Raw genomic sequence first — 20,744 nt, 5'->3', positions numbered from 1 at the left:
TTGGGCCCCTCGCTACCAGAAGGACATCGAGGTGCTGGAGCGTGTCCAGAGGAGGGCAACGAAGTTGGTGAAGGGTCTAGAGCACAAGTCCTACAAGGAGCCGCTGAGGGAGCTGGGTTTGTTTAGCCTGGAGAAGAGGAGGCTGAGGGGAGACCTTATCGCTCTCTACAACTACCTGAAAGGAGGCTGTAGCGAGGTGGGGGTTGGTCTCTTCTCCCTAGTAACGAGTGATAGGACGAGAGGAAACGGCCTCAAGCTGCGCCAGGGGAGGTTTAGGTTGGATATTAGGAAAAACTTCTTCACCGAAAGGGTGGTCAAGCACTGGAACAGGCTGCCCAGGGAGGTGGTTGAGTCTCCATCCCTGGAGGTATTTAAAAGACAGCTGGATGGGGAGCTTAGGGGCATGGTTTAGTGGTGGACTTGGCAGTGCTAAGTTAATGGTTGGACTCGATGATCTTAAGGGTCTTTTCCAACCTTAACGATTCTATGATTCTATGATCTTGCAGTGCAGAGTGGTTCAGCCTCCCATTTCCTAGTATCCTGTCAGTAGACTTCTGAGCATGGAGGAGAGGGGAAGAAGGAGAAAGTGGGAGTTAGTACCGTGGAGCAGCGCTGTTCCACAGTGGTATTTGTTTTCATTGTGAAGCCCTCAGCACTGAAACGAAACTCCATGAGAACATGATTCTTCTTCTGTGGTGGTCCACCAACTGTCGTTACAGCAGCTTTCTCCAACCTTGTGTCTCAAGCAAATGGAAAAGTCTCTTAGGGTGTAATGTCAGTTTGTTTTATTTTGCTCTAACATCCTCTGGCCCAAAGTGAATATCTAAAATCCATCAGACAGTATCACTTGTAATATTTGTGAATAAAGCTGTTGAACTTAAGCTCCTGTAAAACCTATATAGCAGTTTGTCTTTCTTTTAATATCATTGTTGCATGCTATCATTTTAATTGTAATATTCTTTCTTGCAAAGCTTTTAAGGATTACTTCTTGAAAGGTGTTGGAAAGGTGAGAATGATAATTAAATCTTATCTCAAGTTTAATTTTATGGTTATATCGTACTATTCCCCAGAAGTATGGTTTTGAAATTGTTGTGGGCTGTGAGCGAATCTCTGGGGCATAACTGAGAAGAAAGTGCTAAAACATGACTCTTTAGCCTCATTATTTTTATGTCTGCATTGGAATGAATTTCCAGCTTCTGGAACTTCTTTGATCGTTTTGCTAGTGTCATTAAGTAATTATATTAAAAGAAATATTCCTATCCTTAAATATTGCTGTGTTTGTCACAAATTGTTGGAAGCTAGAGAGCTGAAAGGATTCTGTCTGAATTCCCAGAACCAAAACATACATGTGTGCACAAATACATACTCAAAAAGGCAACTGAAATGTCCCATGCAGTGACTTCAGTGCCGAGCATCTTGACTTATTCTTTCTTGGTGTTCCAGTTAGAATTATTTTATTTTTCAGACAAGATTATTCTCAACCATCCCAAAAGAGAAATGGTAATCCAGTTTTGTGGTTATTGAAATTATTTGCAAGTCTGGATGAAATTCAGATGATAGTTTGGGCTGAACAGAAGGACAAAATCTCAGAGAAGTTTAAAGGAAATGCTTTAATATTTATCTAAATGAAACTTTCTTTCTTTACTTTTAATAACGTTTTTCATTCTTAAATAATATATTGTTTTTAAAATACTTTTGGAGCAATATGACACTTTCATTCTACCCCAAAAAAGATTTTCTTATTTATTCATTTTTGCTGAGAAAAGGAAATTTGATTTCTGATCATCCTGCACCTATGTATTTTAAAACTTTCTTTCATATTCATGTAGTTGTAGTTAAATCCGCAAGGTTAGATCATGGAGATAACTGAATGAAGGGGAGAATCAGAGCACATTGCCTCTGCAGAAGCTTCTCACAGCATGGAGCTTGCTTCAGATAAGTCAGTTTGTTAGTTTATGCCTGCGCCCAGTTGGATCTTGAGCCAAATCTACCTTGAAGCCTATCCACCCCGTAGTCCTGGCAGTGTCACTTCCCTGTCAGTGTCCTCTTCGAGCTGGAGTCGACATTCATGACCAAGCTTGAGGACCTTCTCATGTGCAATCTGCAGGGCAACTTAAAAGCTGAGGTTAAGAGAGTAACCTGAGCCTAGCAAATGCATACACATCTCTTCAGGAGAGTGGTACTTTTGTAGAGGGCTTACCAATGGGAGAACCTCTGTCTTGCTGCAGAGCAACTGTCCGGGAACTGTCAAAGATGTATGGTAAATCTCAGATCCCGATCCTAGAAATAACAGCCTGTCAGAGGCTTACTTGTTTCACATGGTTCCCCACACAGGCTCAGCCCCGGGTGTCATCCCTCTGAGGGCCAGGGGAAACGTTGCATTTTGGAAGGATTCTGGGTGCACGCTTTCAAAGGGTGTGGTATACGTACCTGCCTGTGAGCTCGGCCTGACCTGGTCCCAGGTAGAAGTATATTTAGAGAGGCAAAAACCCAGGGCTTATTCCTACGCCGCCCCCATGCATGTGTTGCACAGAGAAGAGGAAACAAACGGAACGTTTCTGCTAATCATATTTAAACCTGCATAATATTACATTTTCATCAAAAGCTCATGTAGAACGTAATTTCTTTTATTATAACTTCTACCTTTTCTTCTTTGTATTTTAGACACTTATATAATTATACTTACTGTCAAAGTGCTTTACAAATCTAGGGTTTTTTAATTTTTTTTCTAAAGAGATTTTTAAAATTTTGTGTGGCTAACTCATATCTTTTAAAACTTCCTGATGAAATATAGGTCTAGACAGAGGTCGGTTTTGTAGATATTGGGCCATATTTCTTTTTCTCTTTCAACCTTTGCAACCTCATAATTGCATGACTTCTTCCTGACATTAACGGGAGTTACACATTCGTAAGGAGAAAAGAGCACATTCCCACCCTCTTGCTTTAAAATGTATCCAGTAGATAATATGAAAGGCTTTCTAGCCTTAATGATTTTTTTTTTTTCCTAATGTTTGTTTTAAAAAGTGTTCCTCTGCAGGGAGTTGATCCAAAGCCCATTGAAGTCAGTGGGAATTTTTCCATAGAATTCAATGAAGTTTGGATCTAGTCCTTAGCTCTGGGAGGTAGCCTTCTCATTTTTTGCAGCTGTCCTTGGGGGCGTTGGAGGAGAGCTGCTGCACTGTCAAGTCCATACAGTGCGGAGCATGCTATTGATTATGAAGCAGAACTCCTGCAAAATTTCAGCTGGAAGGGGGTGGGAAGTTCCGCCTAATAATCAATAGCACAATATGGCACTATATCAAGGAATTGGCTTTTTAACAAACACTTTTAAAGCAACAAAGGAGACGAGATGGTTTTCATTTAAAGGGTGAACTCCCCTTTATTCTTGGGATTCCAGGCAGATTAGCCCTGGTATGTCCTCAAATGCTGTACTGAACGTATTAATGATACTTTCTGTTCTCTTTGCAAAAGCAGGATGCAGAGTACTTACCTTTTTAAATGTAGGAGTAGTCACACGTTTTTGAAGGTTGCTTTGTAAAGCACAATGGTGTGCTGCTCAGCAGCTTGTAAGTGAGAAATCTTGAAAAAGTTACAAACAAGATAATTTTGAGGGAAGCAAGTTGAGGAAGGCGATGATCCTGTATACTAATTGCTTCTTCCAGTTCTGCGTTTTTACAGCATCCAGTGGCATAAAAGTCCTCTGTCACTCAGGTTTCATGTCTATACCACTGCTTATATGTTCAATATTTACTTCAGTGTCTTATGAAGGTAGGTTCATAAGGACAGGCAGTCCATGTGTACGCTTAGAGGATATTAAGGTAATGATCCTGATTCAACCCCAACTTTAATCTTGACGAAGATGCTTGGGTCCATTCTGTTTTTGGCAGCTCCCGTACACGTTCCTGTGAAGGCAAATCTCTGTACGAGTTTGCATGGAGCGGCTGGCCGCAGAGGTTTACCAGCTGCGTGTAGCCAGATCTCTGTGCTTGCAAGGAGTCCCATTGATTTTTGCCTTGTAGGCGTTGCTTGGGTTCAGCGACAGTTGTGAGGTGAGGGTAGAGTACGTCTTTGAACAAGCGTGTACTTGCATCTTATCCCAAATGTTAAATGCATAGTTTGGTTGTGACGCTGTTGGTAGTAACACTATTATTAGTTAGGCGCAGTGATGGTTTAATCTAATGCAGGGTTAAAAAACCCTCGTTTCTCACAGCGCTAGTTGGTTGGTAATGAAATACAATTGCATAGGGCCATGGATTTTTCCCTTTTTCACTACTCATGAAAATATGTAATGAAGGCCCCCAGACCTCTGGATCCTGATGTTAAGGCGATACAGGAATCTAAGGGTAAACGGTAGTTAGAACACAAATGCTCAATAGCGATAATTTTCTAGAAATCAGTTATATAAAACACAGTGGTTGGACAAGGCGATAATTGAGTTCCACCTAGTGCAGTCTCTTGTCTTGGGCAGCAGGCGACAGCGTATGGCATGGCAGCGTACAAGCACTGGGTGAGCAGGTATTTCCTCTAAATGTTCTCAGCCTATAGACTTTTCTTGTGATGGGGCTTCCTGAAGTGCTAGCTCTTACTTAAAATTTGCCACTGGGGAGTTTTTGTTTACCCCGTCCCCCCCCTAACTTTTCCATTCCATGGCTGTTAGTGTTGATGCTGTCCTGGGGCAGGACTTCCAGCAAGGTAAGCATCTCCCTTTTGTCTTGGACCGCTCCCTTCGAAGTTTGCTTGGCATCCCCTAATTCAGGCTTGGGAAAGAGTGACCTTCCTGGTCACCATCTTCATGATGAAATTTCATCTCTCGTTCCAAATCTCTGTACGTGTCAGGAAAGTGGGAATTGGAAGAATGACGCGGAATGCTTTTACATTTGTATGTAGGCTTGTTCTGAAACAAAGCCATTATTCTGAAATATTAGTGATTCTATTTACAGAAATCGGTAATTCCTGTGTATTATTAATTTGTACTTTTGTACTAAAGAAGTTTCCTGTAACTTAAAGCACATTTGTTTTTGAAATTTAGCCCTTGGAGTTTATTTAGTTTTCACTGAGAAACTGTAGGTACCTTATTACTGTCATTTTGTTCTCATTTGATAGAAAGATTGTCCTATTTTATTAATGTTCTTATTTGTCACAGTGACATTATATACAATAGATTTGTTTGTATCTGTTTTGTATTTCTGCTTCTTAGGTCACCCAGCCTACCATAACAAATGTCAAATTCCTCTAAATGTTCAAAACATTTCTTCTCATCCTCTCCCTCTTTATCTGGCTTGGGTAGAAATTGAATAGAGCTGATTAATGGTTGTGGGGGGAGAGGCGGGGAATGGCAGAAAGGACCGTGTGAAGCTTCTAATTACTTTAATCCCTTTTCACATAAAATTTGAAAAACTGAAACTAATTCCCAAATGTAAAATGAAGAAAGCCGCTGGCTCAGAAACAGACGAGCTGCCAGTAGGGCTCTGGGAGGATGGATGCAGGAGGCTGGATGCAGGAGGCTGGCTCGTCCTGGTGCTCCACTAGTGGTGTGGTGGGGTGGTCCCAGGTGGTAAAATACATGAGTAAGCTCTTTCGGTGGGTTGGTGGTGTTCCTGCTGATTGCTTACCGATTGACATTTGTTTATTAGAGATGGATTTGATACTTGGGGCAGGGGAATACAGATAGATAAGCACAGGTTCTGTGCTGCATCCTAGGTTGAAGGTTACCTGAGAAGCTGCAGCAATAGTCAAAATAACGCTTCCCGCTGCTGCGTGTGTGCTGTAAGTCCCAGTGACGATACACCTGTGCAGATGTTGAGGAACAGATGTTGGTCAGCGCACCCCAGAGGGCCTGTGGTGCTGGGGGTAAGCCCGTCCCCCAGGGAAGAGAGGACGGGGTGCCACAGTACTTCTGAAGGCCTTGTGCACCTCCTACCCCTCTGCACTGCAGCTTGAGAGTGCATGTGTGTTGTGCTTCCGTGATGTTGCTTGGGTTTAACATCTATATTGTCAGTATGACCTATGTGTGTATGACATACCGTATTTAATGTATGCATGCATATGCCTATACATATATAGTGTATGTATATAATAGCTGGACATACAGTACATTTTTGATTTAGCCTTCCCCTTAATTTGTCTCTTCATCATATGTAACTCTCTGTTCTTGTATGTGCTTGGCCCAGTTGACCATGTTTTTATTTCCAATACATGAATCTTTTTCACCATCCCTGTGAGGTACGAAGGATCAGTGTCTCTGCATTTGTTTAAATGGATTTAGGGGGCCAGTTGGCATTGCCAGTTCTTGAAGTTTGATGCGTATTTACTTGCACCTATATATACATTTAAATCTCACTCCTAAGACCTTCTTCCCCCTCTGCTGAAGACATAAATGCTTTCTCTTTTTTCATCAATAGCTCTACAAAAGAAGGAAATTTATATTTAATGAGGGCCTGTCTCCTGGTGTTTACAAATTCCTCCGTGACGAGCCTACAGCAGTAGCACATGGAGACATTTATACTCTAATAGGATTTACCTTTACAAATATCTGAAAACCTTTTAAAGCAGAGATTAAATTGTTTAGCTCAATATTTAATCTGTTACTTCCTCTTTAAAGATGCCCAGTGGAATTTGTCATACACTGAGCTGATAACACATAATATTGATCAGTCATAAACATAAAACAGAGAAATCTCAGGAAGTCTTCTGCAATCCTTTTCTTTTTAATTAAATTTTGATCTGAACTGCTTTTGATTAATTTTCTTATTTGTAAGTATGTGAATTCTGGGGGCCAGCAAGTTTCTTAAGTTGCCTGGCATTGGTCTCTGGTGAGTGGCTTAGCTCAGGAACAGTATGATTGCATTTTTATGGTTTTCAGATATTTAATAGCTTCTTCCTGTCATTTTCTGAATGAGTGAATAAGGTTTAGCCCTCTGGGAGCCAGCGCAGCATCGGAGAGTGGAGAAAATGACTCGGATCTGTGTACTTGACTGATTGCCTTAGTCTTAATTGTTCTCTTAATTAGCTGCAGTAGCAACTGCATCTGGGGAGAGATCACGGTATTGGTAAACAGCTCCACCTTGGAGCCCTGTGTAATGCCTTTTGGAAACATGACAATGAGCTCTGTATCTCCGCTGAGACACAAACCTGCCAAATCTTCAGCCCCTGAAGTCTTTGGTCTCCTCATGTGATCTGTCACTCTCGTCTGTGAGATGCAGGCCCCCAACTGTTTGTTCTTAAACAAATTAAGCTTTAATATGCCAAAAGCCAGCTTTATTGAGCAGAATGAGGGAAGGGGAAAACAAAAGAGTGTTGGTGGAGGGTTGTTCAGACAACTTGAGGGTGTTTCCCGGATTAGAAGTGGGAGAGAGAGATGTGCTTTCGGGAGTTAAGGCAGGCTTGAAATGTTTTATGGTGGGAAACCCAGGCACACCGAGGTCAGAGAAGATGCCGCGTGTCAGGGCAGCCTTCTTGCTCTGGGTGTCAGTTCGAGTCATCAGCGCGAGCTGCCGGTGCAACCCAGCCACAGCCTCCAAAGGGAGTTATTTGGCACGTCTGTTGAATGCAGAAATATTGTGCGGCAGTTGAATTGACCACCAGTCCAGCTTCATTTCCCATCCGCTAAGTGAACTCTGAACTAAACTCTGGGACTTTGCAGTGAGGGGCACGAGGTTTAAGGTTGTGTTAAGATTCGCGTCATTTAATCTCTACTTCACCTTTGTAATCTAGTCTTGCTACAGTACAGACAGAGCAAAATTAGGCATGGTGGATCACTAAAGCTGGTGGGTTTTAATAGTATCTGCTAATTTTTAGGAGCTTTCATTGCTTAATATCTGTCCCAAGATAAAGCCATCCATTTAGACAGTGAGATTAAACTGAGGTTTTATTCATCAGCGCACCCATGCTGTGAGTGCCTCTTTCAGTGCCTATGGCGTTCCGTGCAACACGGCACTGGCAGTAGAAAGTGTGAATTAATGTGATTTCTAAGTCTGAGGCAGATTTGGTTCTGGAGACAGACAATGACCAAAAATGTTTGGTTATTTCTAATTAAATTATTCTTTCTTTTCTTTAATCCTGCAAGCAGATAAACCTATTGTAATATTACAATATTCTCTTTTCAATAAACAACATATTCCTTTTTCTGTGCTTATCCAAAAGAAAAGAATACTGATGGATTGTTTTGTTTTGTTGCTGCCAAAAAGAAATGCATGGGAAGGCATGAAAAGATTTGTTGCTGTCTCTCACCTGGCTTTCAAAAGACATATTTGTAGGCTCGTGGGTATCTCATTTCTTAAGTGCCATCAGTGCCAGAACCTCTTACAGAGGTTTAGTTTATAGCATTGACTGTTGTGTTAATATACGATAACTGAAAACTGATTATTAGCAAGATTACGCTTAGTCTGCATAGTTAATCTTATCCCTGTTTAGCAAGAATTTGTGGTTATTTTGCATTGCAGCAGTGTTGGATTTGCAGCACTCCTCCTGCATCTTTTAGATGTCCTTCCTCCCGAAGCTTTTCTGTGCCGAAGTTCCCTTCGTAGCCAGTACTGAATTGTGTTTGCTCTAAAATGTCTATTGAACCCCTTGCTGAACCTTTAGCTGCAGAAAGAAGGCAGGTTCAGACGAATAACGATCAGATAACGTGTGTGGGATAAAAAAGGCCATTTAGTCAGGTTTGTAGTAGTTAATTCTGAAATTAGTAGTGATGGTTAAACTACATTTTATTATATTAAGGGCAATAAAATTCTGTAGGGAACTATGTATGCTGGAATCCGGTATCAGCAGTGGTTAAAGTTTTATGGCAAATTAACCCATCCTATGAAACAAGCAGAAATTAAATCTGGATAGCAGATTCAAGCTATTTATTCGAAGCCTGGCTTTACTAGTTTTAAGTTCCTTGGAAAACTGAAAGGACAAATCAGATCTAAAAAAAAAAAAATTATTATTGAGGTACAAAAAATTAATGCATTCACTGTAACTCTAGCAAGTACCCTTTTTGCTGTTCTGTGAGCAAAGCATGAAAACTATTTGCAGCTGCAACAAAGAGAGGTGAGGTAAGAGGACATTCAACAGGGCACTCGAGTTTGGAGGAAGGTGGCTCCAAACAAGGTTGTCCTTTCCTTGTTTCTGCTTAGCCCATCTGATAAAACCTGTGACAGATGTAGAGGTGATGTGGTAGGCAATGAAAGGATACATGAAGTGTATTCTGTATGCAGGACTACGAGATCAAGGTTAGTTAGGATGTGTAGAATAATAGGGCTGAATAAAACATTGAATTCTGGGTTGGTTTTTTTTTTTAATAAAAAAATAAATCACTTAAGTGCTCCGAGTTAACCTTCCTCCCGATACAGCAATGAGATGCACTTAATGACATGAAAGACAGGGCGATAGCAGACAGGTGTTTGTGCGCAGCGCTGCTCTCAGGTAATGCTGAAATCCTGGAGGTTGGCTGTCTGCTGCAGAAGGGCTGGTGCTGGTCCAGCTGCTGAGGGCACCCGCAGGCAGGGAGTCGTGGGAGAAGGGGCCCCTTGGCCCAGCAGCGGGCAGCAAGCAGCACCCACTGCCGGTTGTTGGAGGGGGCTGCCTTCATGGGGTTTTCGCCCCGGCCAACTGAGAAGCCTCGTGAGCGAGGTACCAGCTTCTTTGGGGAACCGTATGACACATATGACCAAATGGGTTTCATGGGACATCTCTATTCCTTCTATCCTCAGCATGATGTGATTGAGTGGATTGTCCTGAGGTGCCGGCAATTAAAATGAACCTTAAATTGCTGGATGCCTTGTGTCTTCCCAGCGCTATAGATACATAGCAATATATGATTTTTGTCTACTGCTGTTAGATGAAGATAGTGAAATGAAGGTATATGATAAGGAACTCGTGAGTGTTTGCAAATCAATGCAGGAAGTTTTTTGGTATATATTCTCAAATACGTTGTACTGCATTTCCCAGATTTATAGCATACTTATTTCTATGTGTACTCACTGTCGGAAGACACTTCAGTCAGCTCATTCTCTCATGATGACTAATGAAAACATTCATACTCTACTGTTTAAACCAAACCAAAACCCTAAGAGCCAGTGAGCAGACTGGCTGTACTAGTATAAATCCAGAGTTACCTCCACTGACCAGTAAAATTAATAATTTTGAGGAAACCTGTAGCATGATGATAATATGATCTAATATAAATACTACTTTTAAAAGTGTTAGTTAAAAATTGTGGGTTACTGAGTAACATGTTCTAAAGGCCAAGCAGAATTACCAGCAATATAGCTAAAACGCTGTTTTCTGTTTTTTGTTATCAAAGTGAGTTTACAGTTTGCTTTACGTTTGCCCTATAATATATTTAAGCTAATTTGGGCAAATAATGCTTTAAACATCATTTGTCTAGGTGGGTCAAGAAAGCTTTTGTTGGAAACAGACACTTGTGCTTATTAGAATAGACATCGCTGATTAATGGAGAACAGCAGTCATTCATGTAGACTGGGACTAGAGGGTGCTTTGTGCAGGAACAGCATTGCTAGCCCTAGGAGTTCATAAATGCAGAGGTGGGATCTAAGAAAAGTAATCAGGGTTGGGCTGTAGAGTTTTGGTTGGTTTTTTTTTTTTTTTTTATTTTAATAAAGTGAGCTTAAGAAATCGTGTGCTGGAGACTTCTTGTTGGTTGCCACCTGCCTGTGAAGTTTTAGCATTTCTATAAGTCATAACTTCAAGCTTCCCTCCGCCGTTGATTTGTATCGGCTGACGAGGGATGTGTGTCCAGAGCGTTAAGGAAGATGCTCAGCTGCGAGAGCTGGGGCTAAATGCAGGCGCTGTGTTGGGCAGCTGGCTGCCTGTGGCGGTGTATCACAGCTTACCGCCCTGCGTGTGTGCAGCGGGAGGTAGGGAGGGCAGAGCCACGGCACAGACGGGTGCCCCTACCTCCTGCTTTCCCCTGGCTGGGCCGTGACCACGCTGCAGGTGCTACTTCAGCCCTGGCATAGCCTTCGCTTCATTAGCTGTGTGCCTTTCTCGCATCTCTACCTCAAGATGCGCCTTCCTGTAAAAGGATGATTCAGAGGAGTTTTGTCTTGCTATATGAAGCAAAAAGGAGGAATCCCATGGCACCGTCTGCGCCTGCCTAGTTTCCTGGCTTCCCTGAACCCCTTTTGGATACGCTTGTCTGTGCTGCTGACGGGGAATTATGTTATTAAAACACACCAGTGCTTGGAGGCCTCAAGGGCCAAAATCATCCTCCAGCCTCGAGAGAAGCTGGAGTCACTGCCTGACGCTGTATTTATAGGTAATCCAACAGAAGAAAGGGTACGGTTGTTCTCCCCTACTCAACCAATGGGCCAGCATAAATGTGTCCAGAAAAGGTGATACAACATCATCAGGGTAATAACATAAGGTATTTTTTCCCTTTTCCAAGCTTACTGTGTGGGGAGGGGAACTGAGGCTTTGAAATCAAAATGTGCACTGCCACCTGGTGCAGGAGTTTACGAGAGGGGGACACGAGTGTGTTTGTCCTTAAAGGCAGAAGGGGTTTGCCCAGCTGAATTTCAGATTCACGAGTTGTTTGTTTAAATGTTACCATATTAAATGTTAATGGGATTTGGCATTGTGTCTAAACTGTGTGACCCATCTAGTTGACATAGTAAGCACACGCTGTGTTTTGTACATGGCTGAGCATGTTGTTGTTCAATAAATAATAAATTGTTATCAACATCATTAAACTCCTTCCTCTGATTACTGAAATAATCTGAAAGTATAAAGGAAATGACTTTGTGCACCAGCACCAGTTGCTGGTGTCAGAAATGTCACTTATTAGTAGCTGCCTGCCTTCAGCACTTCTGAAAATGCTAGGCTTCATTAGAAGTTTTGCACTATATACCTGTGGGAAAAATGCAACTCCTGACTGCCGCCTTTCCTCTGGCTGCTCTGAGCAGGGTGGATGCAGATTGCTCTCTCCTGGAGCAGCTAGAAATGGCCAAATGCTTTTTGGGCAAATGCTGTATATTGCAAAGTGTGATTTCCATATAAATGGTATTGACTTCACATTCAGCTTTGGCGATTAAGGACAAGGTAGGGGAAAAAAAGCAGAGGATGCAAAGATGCCAAAAACAAAGCAAGAGCGAAAGGGGAGGCTAAAACGGCATGAAGGAAGAAGGGGGAGGGAAGGAGGAGGGCAGAAAAATAGGACAGGGGTGGGAAAACTCAGTGGGGCAAAAATACACAAATCTCTGTGTTTAGTTTTTGGAAGCTCTCTTTTTGGTAATGTTTATTGCATGAGCTTCACTATAGCTGGAAAAAAAATGTTAAATTTTACCAACTTAGGGTAAGATGCATGTGTGTGTGGGGAGCCACTGGATTTGAATTGTAAGAAAATACTGTCTTCAAATATATAGTCTGTAAATTTTAACTTCGAGTTGAGGAGCGTAGTGACTCAACATGTACTACTGACATTTTACTGAATGGCTGCAATATCTGCCGCCTTCTGTTCAGAATATCTGAATATCATATCCTTCTCCTGCATCAGTTTAAATTAAACAGCCATCCCCAGTCTGATATATTTTACTGGCTTTTTGTGGCATTCAAAATAGTACCGAGTTTCTGGGAGGATGCTCATCGAAAGTATTCTTTAGATTATAAAAAGGAAAAATGTTCCTTTGTAGAGGAATTCTTGCAGAGCTTTGCTGCCCTGTTGATGTTTGTAAAACGTTTTCTTGCCGAGTGAGAAATGGCTGTACTGGGAAACAGCCACACTAAATACACCAGTTTGTTATTAAAATAAGAATAAATAAAAAAGACAGTCAAGCCTTGATTATTGGGAATGCCAGTTATGTTGTGAGCATAGACATAGATTCTTTCCCTGCCTGTGGTCTGGAAGCAGCAGAGCCATGTTTTGTGGGTTGCTGTGCTCCCTGGTGTGGGTTTGGTGTGTGTTCAGGGATCCCCGTGCTCCACAGTCAGCAACATCGCAGATGTTCTTTCTCTGTTGTGTACTCATCGTATGTCCCAAATAATGGATCACGCAGTTAACCCTATTCTCCTTTTTCTGGATTATTCCACTATGTTGTTATCCAACATATTGAGAGTTCACTGTAGCTTAAAGTGGTATTTCTAAACCAGTGTAGTAATCATAAACGTTAGCTGCAAAGACAGGAGGTGCAGGTTTGTCAAGAAGGGACGGGAAAAGCCTTTTTGCTGCTGTTTGTGATCTTGTTTTATAAACCTACTGCTCATTCCTAGAAGTCAGAGTCCCTTACCCTGGCTTTCCATCTTAAGACTTGCTGTCCATCTTAAGCCCAGAACAGCCTACTGTGTTTATTCTCCAGCCCAGAGAAGTGATCTTCCTTACAGACCTGGGCAACCGAGGCAAAATGAGAACAAATGAGCTCTAAGTTGCCAAGTTCACACAGAGTGTCTTGGAGGGGAGGACGTCCCTTGTAGGGCACGCTAAACAAAACAATACAACACACCTCTTTCTTATCTCGGCTTTTAAAGAGAATAAAAAGCTGATTTTTTTCCCAAATGTGTTTTGCATTTGTTTCCACAAGTAAGCGTTGTAAATGTACGCGGTTATAGTTATATTTTTCTGAGACAGTCCATTGATGTAAGTACCCAAAATCCCTCTCACATATCACTGTGCTTCTAAAGTACCCCAAATTTCACTTTATGGTAAAACAAATTTGGATTAGATTATGGTTTAAATGACCTCAATCTCTTTCTGTCCTTTGCTTGACTACTACTAGTAAAACTATAGTTAACTGATACATTTTAATTTACACAGTGGCAATAAAATTAGGCAGAGCATAATCGTCATAGTGATTAACCAAAAGAGAAACCTAAAGTGGAAGATCCAGATCTGAGTGAATAGTTGATTCACAATGAATAATTTTATTGAATAAATTGTTTGTGCAGATTGCAGAATTCTCTGATTTATTTGCTATAGGAAGTTACTCACAAAGTTCTTCAATTAATAATTCATTGTTTGAAGATTGTTCATAAATACTTGGGTTTGTGCACTCATGATTTGCAATTCATATTTTATCTTTGTTAATCTTTTTTAGCCTGCTGCCTGTTTGGACAATCGGCTCTCCTAGCTAATAAATGTAACTCGTGAATATTGCAATTCTATTTTCAGGTGGAAATAGACATGAGAGAGAGATACCTGTTTTTACTTAAAATATAATATAAAATATAATACTTTTAGTATTTGATAACTTGTGCTATCCATGTCCAAGGATCAAAGTTTGAGTGTATGAGTAGGCATTCAAATCCAATTTCCATTTGTATATTACATTGAGGATGGGTGATACAAAAGGTCAGTCAAATCAAAACCCAAAATGACAGCAAAGGCAGCCAACAAAAAAAAAAATTATCTATGTTGCTGCATTTTAAATGCATAGTCATGGACAGGTTCCCCCCACCTGCCACTGTCCGTGCAGCTCTACAAGAATCATCCTCAGGTCAGCGTAAAAGGCTTTATTTGACGTTAACTCACCGGATGATAGCAAAGGTGACCAAGGTTTTTCTCGATGCTTAGGACTGAAGACATACTTGGTAACAGTGAGAAATGTTGGTTTTGTAGTGACCCTTATGTGTCTGGACATGAAAATCTGGCATCGTTGAAGATGACAGCAATCACCATGCTTTTTTGTTTTCTGTTGGGCTTAAGTTTAAGAATAATGACTGATTATCGAGGTAGTGTAATAATTACATTTACATAACCTGAGCAGCCTGGATTCTGAAAATCCTAAGTGTGTAACTCAAATACTGATTAATACAATTTTTTAATGTATGGTTGCTGCCAGTACCTGGCAAAACTTCGTCATTCTGAGCTTTTGGAGAGGAATTGCCTCTGTCTATGACAGGCTAAATTTTCTGGGTCTTTGAGTGTCTTCAAAACAAATCTCAGCTCCAGTGTTTTTGATCAGAAGCCAGAATGTTTTCCTGAGATGTGGTAGGAAGAGGAGGTGTATTAAAAATCGTCCCAGGTATTTCAAAGAGAGCTCAGTGGATGTGTGCGTAGAAGACTTCTCACAGTGATTCTGATTAGCATCCTACTAAACCAGAAGAAAAGGTGTAGCATCTTTTTTTACACCCAGATTTGAATACTATTAATTTTAGATAAGACTGACCAACCCACTGATGTCTCTCTTCTTTATTTTGTCAAGAACAGATTTAATCAGACTTAGTAATTACGTAAACAAATGTCCACACTGGGCCAAATTCCATCTCTGACTGAAGGCGCGTTTGGGATATAATGGCCTAAAGCCGTTCAGTGTAAATGTTCCTACAGTTCTGATCATTTTTTTCCCCACTGACTCTCCCTTGTATTATCTTTGGAAGGGAATTAATAATGTTGAAAGGCTTTTAAAAATACATGTATTATTTTAGTGATCATGTTATCAAAACCCCTCTGGGACATCCTTGCCTCTTTCTCCTTAACACGCTACCTCCCCGGCTCCCCCTCCCCCTGCTCTCTCTGGTGTTTTCTCAGAGAGAGCAAAGTAAAAATTAAATAATAGTTGACATCATTTGGTTGGACTTGTGCTCAGATTCTCTCTATTATTTATGCAATCTTTCTTATTATTTTTCTTTTTCATTCACCGTTGTATTTTATTTACTTTAATGAACAAGATGCTGGGCTTCAGCCTGAGACTGTAGAGAGAGACCTGGCGCGCTCTCAAACTATTGTTTTACTGTGGTTGAGATTAACGTCATCAGGATTTTCCTCTCTGTTATTTATTAAATCTTTTCTTTCCTCTCTTCTCCCTCCCTCTCTCATGTGTGAATTACCTTAGTGATGGTAATGAAATAGAAGCTGCATAAAAATTACAAATACACGTTTGGGTTTTTTTTTTATTCTCCCCTTTGCTTAAGGAGGCAATATCAAGTGTGGTAGACCTGCAATTTTACTTGTTTCTCTTTTTCAAGCCTGGGTTGGCTTTTAGCAGAGGAAATATGTACATATAAGCTAGGCTTATGTGTAAATTCCCTAATTCGTGTTTTCTGCAGAAGTTTCTGGTCAGAAACACCACTGTGCAGGAGTAGCCCTAGCTAATGAAGCCAATATATATATGTGGTGTTAGTAAAATGGTGACAGAGGACAATTAAAGGCCTCTGTATCTCAGCTGCAAAGGCTAGAATGGAAATGAAATTGCCTTTGCAGATCCCAACTGCAGAGCAAGCATGTTTTTTTGTCAATTTGTTGAGCTAAATGTGCAGTTAGGGCTGTAGTCAGCCAGCTTATAGCCTACCACCTGCCTTTTGCTGGCTCTAGGCCGTCAGAGGTGCCTATCCAGTAGGAAACACTACTCAGAGTTTTAGACAGCATTTCGGCTGTTTTGTTTTGTCCCAGCGTGAATAGTTTTGGAGAAGGGAGTATTTGGCCATAAAATTTGGTATTGATGGGATAATTTTTGTCTGAAAGCAGTATTTTCCGTGTGTCTGGAAATGCGGAGCGTCTCATTTTTGGTTGATGGCCATGAAAATGAGGATTTATACCTGGGACTTCGAAAAGTATTTCAGTTTTGCTTGGCCTGGAGATACGCTAGATATTGACAGCAAAATGAGGCAGATAGGTTGACTGCAATAGCTGGAACAAGGGTTCTTTCCTCAAAGGGTCCTCAACCTGTACATCCCTCTTGAAAGGTACCTGTGTTGGATGCTTCTGTGTAGGAGGCAGGATTTACTGTATTAAAAGTCTTCAGTGCTGGAACAAAAGGGCGTGCTGAGAATGTAATGAAGTCCATGGCACGGTTTCTCTCCAAATGAAGAAGGACTCAAAAGTTTTGGGTTTTTTTCCAGCTGTTTATTAAAGAAGAAAATATCAGATTCTCAGGTGGTCTCCAGTGTTCTCAAGCTGTTTAAATCAAGGTTGTTTTGCCTCTGTTTTCAAGGAACTTGGTTCCTAGTGAATATAGTTCAGCACATTCAGGGGTGTTGATACACATTACCGTTTTCTGTTGCACTACCTTGCTATCTGAGTTTTCAGTCATTGTGGAAGAGTATTGTTGATATTGTTTGTATTTTCTCAGGGTTAGTCTTTATTCTTAACCTTCCTTGAGCTGGGAAGACTTTTGTATTGGTCCCAACACGTGGATCTCAGACTGTGAAACTTAGGAGTTCAGAGCTGACCTTTGAATGTCTGGTGAATCCATCCTCATGTGTTTTAGCCCAAACAGGGCCTTGGATGTCTCTAGTCAGGCATTGGAATAGGCTGCCCAGGGAAGTGGTTGAGTCTCCATCCCTGGAGGTATTTAAAAGAAGGGTAGATGTGGTTCTTGAGAACATGGTTTAGTGGTGGACTTGGCAGTGCTAGGTTAACGGTTGGACTCGATGATCTTAAGGGTCTTTTCCAACCTTAATGATTCTATGATTCTGATTTATCCTTTGGAATTACCCTTTTTCCCCAGCCGCTGAATCTGGGATAGATAATCTTAAAACTCTTCCCTTTAGTGGAAGAACTCTCCATCTTTAGGTTTGCCAGCCCTGTGGAATAGCATGAATACAGATCTTCCAGTTGGATGTGGACTGAGTAGGGGATGCATTGTGAAGGCATCAACCCTAGAAGAAATGTAAGGCTTTAAGAAAATTCGTCTAATCCACAGACTTCTGGAAAGCATCTCAGAAGGACTCTTTTGAGGGGTTGTTTTGAGAGGGATGACTCAGTGGAAGATCTGTCAGTTGAGGCTTTCCTTCGTGATAGCTTCTTTGCAATGTGATTCCGCAAATTTTGATTCTGCTTGCAGTGTTAGGTGGTATAGCAGACCTCTCTCCAATCCTTCTGTGTGCCACTGCTGTGGAAGGCAGTGTTCGGAGAAGTATTTGATTTTTACTGCAGCTCTCTATTGAGTCTTGCCATCTACAACCTTATCTTCGGTGCTTGCAATTGGAATTACAGATCGCTTGGTCATAATTGATCTGTACTGAAGCCAGACCAAACTTGTTACCCAGGAAGAAACTAAAGATGTAGCCCTCAAGTTTCTGCCCTCAAAAGGTACAGTTACAGATAAAAGCATGGTAATGATGTTTGTGTTTTATTATATATATATATATACACACACACACACACAGAGTGTATGTATGTATATATAATATATATATTACCTTGGGCTTGGCACAGTGTAGTTCTCAGCTCTTAATGGCTTGATTTGATTCTGAATGCATTTGCAGGGGTATTATAGCCACCTTCAGTAATGCTTTGGGCAAATCAGGACATGCACCAGGGTGGTCCATACCATCAGCGTCTCAAGTTGTTAAGAGGGAGTTCTCCCAAATGCTTCCCTTGGGGTGAAGCGTGTTACTGCCATGGCTCAGTGGATCCCGTAAGAGCTCATATGGCACTTTTGGCCTGGGCACGCAGTTGCAGCTGACATCCATCAGATGGCATTAGGCAATGGAACAGCATGCAATTGCAAAAAAGCGCAATTTTTAGTCAGTAATGAATTTAATGTAAGTGGTGCGGGGGAGTGACTGCAGCAGTTGTTGTAGTATTATTTCTAGTAAATCAAAAAATGCCATTTGCACATTGACTCTGTTTGCGGATAACAACCTTCCATCCATATGTTTCTGGCTTATCCTTGCAGCTCATTTTCTAAATAAAGTTGAAACCTAACTAATATGGTATTGGGCCTCTTGCTGTTTCAGTTTGTCAGACTTTCCAATAAAAAGGCCTGTGTACAATGGCTTCATGCTTTTGGTATGTGTCAGAAATAGTTCTATGCATATACATTACGAAATTAGGATTTAATTTTTGTTGTGTGGCCATAAAAAATTAGATTATATAATTATTATGTTTTCCTTTCTTATCTTTTATATTTTTAATATAATTTTTGAGGATGCCACAGGGCACTCCTGCTGTGAATTAGCTGCAATAAACTCTCTTAAACAGATAAACATCAAAGAGCAGTAATGTTTTAAAATGAAGCAACCTGCATTCAAAAGCCAATTGCTTTATGTTGTAGATCTTGAATGCTTCAGCTGCTAAAAGTGAATGGGGTTTCTCAAGGGCACAGAGGAGTTGCATACTGGGATTTTAATGCAACAGGGATTATTCTAGTGAAGTTGCTAGCAAAACCCATTGATTTTCATAGGAGCAGGCTTCCTTCTATTTTTTTTGTTCCTTGTGGAGATTATCAAGATGTGAAGAGATCTTCTATTACCGTGAATCCTACAGTTGTATTTAGACTGTTAACATTGAAGGGGTTCATGAGACTTACGCACGTCTTCTGGGCTTTGTGGTGACTTCTGTTAAAGCAATTGATTATCTGCAGACTTCAGTGGGAATGTTAACTAAGTTAGGAGTCAGAGATTTTCTCCTTTTTAATTAGTTTAGAGGATTTACAGTAGTCTGGCATTCACTTTGAACCTAGAGCTGCCACCAAGAACTGAAGTACCGAGTCTAGCTTCTATTCAAATGCTGTCGGTGTTACAAAAGGTCCCAAATTCGGATTGTCTGCATTTCTGGACATCTGCTTTATATGGCTAAGACACTTAACCTCCTGGGGCTAAGGCTGCTTGGAAGAAACACCTCCTGATGGTACTGTGAATATAGTTTCAGAAAAGCAGGCACCCATGTCGCCCAAAAAATACTCTGTGGCGGTTAATAAGACCTTGCGCATGGACTGGAGGATGTTCAGGGTCTTACCATCAAGGGTTATGTTTGCGCTGAGCTCCTCAAGAATTCTCCTCCAGTTTTCAACATGTCCTTGATAATAGTTGTGCTTTGCAGGTGCAAAGGTAAAAATATTTGTATTCGGGTGTGCAGCTGCATTTGGTTGCTCTATATTTTTGATGTTGCTTTAGCTGTGTTGCCTCTTTCATATAGTTTTCTGATGATCTGGGCTCCTGAAACAATGGTTGGTAAATTGGTACTTGCTGATATTGTTTAGTTTTAACTTGAAACTAGATATGAGGCTGAGGCAGAAACAGAGCTGAATGAAGTTCCCTATTTCTTTTTTCTTAAAGCAAAACCTGTGTTGAAAGATCCAACCTCTCCGATACAGTAATTATAGGGTGCTATCCTTAGTGATGTTAAATAGCTCCCTTTAGTGTATCTGTTTGATCTTGAGCTGTGAATTCCCTTTCTTTCGTGCATGTAACTGTAAACAAGAGGATTAACATTGCTTCAGTGATGTTTTGCTTAAGTGAATAAAGGTTGAAAGGGTGCCTTGAATATCTGTAGAAAGCTTTGTGTGTTGCAGGGCTTCTGTTCTATATGTATGCACAGTGCACCTTTCATGGTAAACTTCAGTGATGCTTTAGAGTTTGAGAAGTTCACTTTAAGCTTTTTATATTTTGGATGCTTTTGTGGAGCATTGTGAGCAGGATCCTCTGTCTCTGTGGTAGTGGGGGACCACAAAGAGTTTGTGAAGTTCCACTCTATTATATCCATCCTTTTAGCTACGTAATTTTTTTCAAGACCTACTATGGAGAACAGGATTCTCACCATAAAACGTGTGCCAGATTTTAGGCTTTTTGATAGTGCAGCGATGACAAGTAGTTACCACACCAGGGATGTCGATCTCCACAAGGGAGTGGAAGTCATAAACCACTGTCTTCCGCTGGTGCTTGGCACGCAGGCAGAGAAAGGACTGTTTGTTGAGGGGAAGGCCCATGTGTACGATGGCGCTTTGCCATGGGCTTGGTGCCTCTGTGTGCTGTGCATCTTGTCCATAAGGCTCCTCATACCTTCTTTGCTAGCCCAGTACAGGACTCTGAAAAGGAAAAAGAACACAGGGGAAAGAAGAGCATGAATATTTTCAGTGCAGTCC

Source organism: Platalea leucorodia, assembly GCF_965183815.1.
Source record: "Platalea leucorodia genome assembly, chromosome: 3".
Taxonomy (NCBI): domain Eukaryota; kingdom Metazoa; phylum Chordata; class Aves; order Pelecaniformes; family Threskiornithidae; genus Platalea; species Platalea leucorodia.
Note: the sequence above shows the minus strand (reverse complement) of the source record.